We start from the raw sequence: 5390 nt of genomic DNA, 5'->3' as shown, positions 1-5390 counted from the left end.
CTGAAAAAACGTTTCTTGCTTTCCTCTGAATTTCCTATTGTGACGTCATGAAAAAGGCGACCATGCCTGATGAAGTCCATTAAAAGAACACATCTTCTCCACTCTCGACAGTTAAATTTTAAATATATAAAAAGCTTGGCAAGCCTTGCGTTTTAGATATGAAAATTTAACTGTCTCGATTGGAGAAATGGCGTATCATAATCGATGCAGTGTTAGTTGATGAATACATCTTTAATAAGAAAAAAAACTATGACAAAACTATAAGAATTAAAGCAAAAAGGGTAAATCATCGATGCCTCTGCTAGTGGGGTTTTACTCCCCGAGGGTATCACCAGTCCAGTAGTCAGCACGTCAGTTTTGACATGAATTATCAATGATATGGTCATAATTATTGCAAGATTTGAAATATTCAAATATTAAATATAAGTTAATTATTTATTAATTGTTTAACTAACGTATTCATTTATTCTTGTAAGAATACGAAACACAGTTTTTACTATTTATTTATGAAAGCGCTAATGTAACGTTGCGCTCTTTTGAATAACACATTTTCCCGTTTCTGTTTTATGACGTTTCGTCGTCTAGACTTTATTTGATTACATACGGATGCACATTGTTTTTTATTAGACAGATTATAGTTGGTAAGAAACCTTTTATGTATACCATCTTTTTATTACATCAAAACTTATTTAAAGAGAGAAAACATTGTATACTATTTATTAGAAATATGCGTAACTTTTAATTATTATTTTAAACGTAATTTAACTTATGAGAGAACTTATGATACATGAATGAAATGGTTTTTATTGTTTGTTTAGTTTAATTTGAACACTTAAACATGTATCTTATTATAATTTATGTATTTTTACTTATGTGAAATTATTCTTTATTTGTAGAGAATCGATTGTTAGCGACCATATGATATTATATATGAATAAAAGATAGATACATGGTGCAAACTCGCATACTCATCTCTTCGCCCTTAAGTTAACCGATGTGATTCGTACAATTCTCAACTTTAGAGACAATTATCAAGTTCTGGAGGAAATTCTAAAATTGTGCCGAATTTTGACTATTTGGTGAAAAATGGCTACCGATAGACGGAATGAAGACTTTCTGGACTTCGGTGATGTTAAACGGACTCGTAGTACGAATTTAGCGCAGCTTACTAAATTGTACAAAGAATTGGAGAAGAATTTAATTTCATATGAGAACGTGGAACATGTAAAACAGTTATATTCAAAGTTATGTGAAAGGTTTGAACAATTTAAGTTAGCACACTTACAGTGTTTAGATTTGTGTACACAATCAGAAGTTATAGCAAATATGGAAGTGAACTATGAACGTTGTCATGAGAACTTTGTAGAATTCCGGGATAGATTTTCCCAGTATATCGCGAGTGAAAAATCGCATGAAGAGGAAATACCCGAAGAAAGTGATACAGTTTCAATTGATAGCCGTTTGAGTTCACGATCTTCAGTTTCATCACAATCTAGATTACGCAGTGCCAAAGCTAAGCGGCTCATTGCAGAACTTAAACTTAGAAAATTATCAGAACACCATGAACTAGAACGTGAACAGCATGAACTAGAGCGTGCACAAATAGAAATTAAATTCAGACAACAGGTATTTAATCAACGATCCGAGCTGGAAGAGGCCAATCTCGAAGAATCAGTGTGGCAAGAAGCAGTGGAAGAAGACACAGATAATAACAGTGGAATCATGAACATTCGGAACATTTCGCAAACAGTCTCGCAAACATTACAGAGCTCTATTCGTGAGAGTGAGAAGGAATGTATTAATATGAACTCTATTTCCGGACAAACTGCAGCAACTGATAAACCAACGATGAACATTAATAACAGTACACAGGGAATCAGTGCTCAGTCTGGATTTTCGGATGTAAGTGTTTCTAGCATAGATTCGGCTTTTCAACGCCTAGCATCTACACTTCACGAAGGGTTTAATTTGCCAAAACCAGAATTATTAACTTTTAATGGAACTCCGTTAGACTATAGTAAGTTTATAAGGAACTTTGAGACAAACATTGAAGGTAGAATAAGTGATAATAGTTTGAGACTGTGTTATTTGATACAGTACTGTAGAGGTGAAGCAAAGTGTTGTATAGAAGATTGTGTATTATTAGATTCTGATGAGGGTTACAAACGTGCTAGGGCAATATTGTACTCCCGATACGGTAGGCCACATGTAATTGCTAGACCATTTATTGAAAAATTAGTGTACGGCGCTCAGATTAAAGCGTCAGATATTGAAGGTTTATCTAAATTGGCATTAGAAATGCAAAAATGTGAAATTACATTGTCTCAGTTAGGCTTTAATTCAGATATTGATAATTCTGAAAATTTAAGGTGTATTGTTAAACGCCTTCCAATGCATATGAGAACAAGATGGGTCGATATTGCTCATTCAATTAGCGAGTCTGGTAGAGAACCCCGGTTTTCTGATTTAGCTAAATTTGTAGACGAAAAATCACGCATTGCTAGTTCTATGTATGGTTACGATCTTTGTAGAGAAAACAATCAGAACAAGACTGATAATAGGGTTTTTACAAGTAAACATCATAATAATGATACAGTTAAGAGTAAGGTTACTTTGTTAAGTACTCAAAGTTTAAATAACACAGCTAAGTATGAGCACAAATGTAACTGTTGTACAGGTACATGTGTAGATTTGACATCTTGTAGCAAATTCAAGTCAATGAGTTTAGATGATAGGTATAAATTAGTACGCATGTTAAAATTGTGTTATAATTGTTTAAAAGGGAAGCATTTTGCTAACAATTGTTGAAAACTAAAAGCATGCACTGTATCTGACTGTAATGTTAAGCATAATATGTTATTGCATAGTTGGTCTAAGCCCGGTTTTAATCATGCAGCTACCCAGCCTTCAGTTAATTGCGCAGCTACTAAAGGTTCTATGATTAAGAACTGTTTAGGGATTATTCCTGTCCTCGTTAAGGGTCGGAACGGTAAAAAAGCTTCCAATTTCAGCTCCATCTGCCGCAGAAAATGTAGATATAAGAAAATTGCCGTATTTAGCCGATATACAGATACCCTCCACTGATTTAACCGAGGTCATGTTGTTAATTGGTACAGATTCACCTAACGCTAACCTTCCGCTAGAAGTAAGGTCCGGTAACGAAAACCAACCATATTTTGCTATGAAAATGATGGAATCATCTATAACGCAGGAAGACGGCCATTACAAGCTCGGACTACCTTGGCGCGATAGAGAGACCACGCTACCAAATAACATGGTTCTTGCACATGCCCGCTTACAACAATTAAAACGCAAATTGTCAAGTAATGAGACGTTACATAAAATGTCGACAACTGTCAATGATTACATAGAAAAGGGATATGCCAAGGAGGTGACTAATATTGAGTCTAAATCAAAACGTGTTTGGTATTTACCTCATCACCCAATAACAAATGAAAATAAACCTGGAAAAGTTCGTGTAGTATTTGACTGCGCATCGAAGCATCAAGGAATTTCACTTAAAAGCCAACTCCTACAGGGGCCCGATTTAATGAATAGTTTAGTAGGTGTAATTATCAGGTTCAGACAAGACAAAGTAGCTCTAGCTGCCGATATTGAAGCCATGTTTCATCAGGTACGTGTTCGAGAAGACGACTGTGATGCGTTGCGGTTTTTATGGTGGCCTAACGGGAATTTAGATCAGAAACCTAAAATTTATTGTATGAACGTTCACTTGTTTGGGGCTACATCGTCGCCAAGTTGTACTGCATATGCACTTAAACGTACGGCAAGAGACTATGCACATTTATTTGACCAAGAAGTTGCGCTAACTGTAGAAAGAAATTTCTACGTCGACGACTGCCTGAAATCTGTATCATCACAGCAACAAGCTATTAAACTCGCTACAGACCAGCAATCAATGATGAAAATGGGTGGTTTCCGACTTACAAAATGGCTCAGTAACAGAAGAAATGTTTTGAATGCAACACCAGAATCAGAACGCGCTTCATCTGTAGTCAGTCTTGGACCTAGTGATATGTTGCCAAGTGACAAGGCCTTAGGCGTTATTTGGGATGTTAATGAACATGATGAAGATAAAATCAAATTTAAAGAAAAACTATCAGACAAACCTCTGACAAGGCGTGGTATACTATCAATCGTTAGCTCCATATTTGACCCTCTTGGACTGGTTTCTCCAGTTACGCTTAGAGCAAAAGCTATTGTACAGCACTTATGCAAAGAGAAGTTTGGATGGGATGAACAGATTCCACAAGAGTACCATGATAAATGAAAAAGTTGGGTGAAGAACTTACCATGTTTAGAAAATTTGTCCGTAAACCGTTGTTTCCTACCACGAGATGTTCAACATGTTAAAAATGTACAATTGCACTTATTTAGTGACGGTTCAGAACTTGGATATGGCGCGTGTGCATACCTCAGGGTCGTTGATGAAAATGACAGAACTACTTGCTCTCTTATGATGGGAAAAGCTCGCTTAGCACCAATTAAACACGTTTCAATACCAAGACTTGAATTATCAGGAGCTGTTACTGCTTGTCGTTTGTATGAAAATTTGTCAGATGAACTTGAATTAAAGATAAATACAGTTACCTTCTGGACAGATTCAACGATTGTGTTAGGGTACATTAGAAATACGTCACGACGATTTAAAACTTTCGTAGCAAATAGATTGAGCGTTATACAAAATACAACATCTCTAGATCAGTGGCGTCACGTTGACTCCAAACAAAACCCTGCTGATATAGCGTCAAGAGGCATTGACGCCTGCGATAGAAAAAATCTCGATATTTGGTTGAACGGTCCAAAGTTTCTTCATAAAAACTCTGAGCACTGGCCAAGGAACGTACTGGACGAAGAACTAGGGATATCTGAGACTGATACTGAAATCAAGAAGGAGATAACTATACATGCTACAACCAATAATGTCATCGACAATTTGTTAGGATACTTCTCCGACTGGATAAAACTCAGTCGAGCTATTGCATGGTTTAGGAGATTTAAGATTTATTGCAGAAATCGTTACCTTGGACATCATTTGCATTGTAACAGTGGTAATTTTAATGTAACAGAACTTCGGGAGGCTACCGATGAAATATTAGCACATGTCCAAATGAGTTATTTTTCAGATGAAATAACAAACTTGAAGAAAGCAAAGCCCGTGAAAAAGGGAAGCCGTATTGCTTCTCTCAATCCTGTTTTGGTTAATGAACTTATCCGATCAAAAGGGCGCCTAAATTATGACTTAAGCACTTGTCCCGTGATACTGCCAAACAAACATCACGTGACTACGCTTATTATCCGTTATTATCACGAAACGACGGGACACGTGGGAAAACAACAGGTGCTTGCAGCTTCTCGTAAAAAATATT

Source organism: Mytilus californianus, unplaced genomic scaffold (genome assembly GCF_021869535.1).
Source record: "Mytilus californianus isolate M0D057914Y unplaced genomic scaffold, xbMytCali1.0.p SCAF_1, whole genome shotgun sequence".
NCBI lineage: Eukaryota > Metazoa > Mollusca > Bivalvia > Mytilida > Mytilidae > Mytilus > Mytilus californianus.
Note: the sequence above shows the minus strand (reverse complement) of the source record.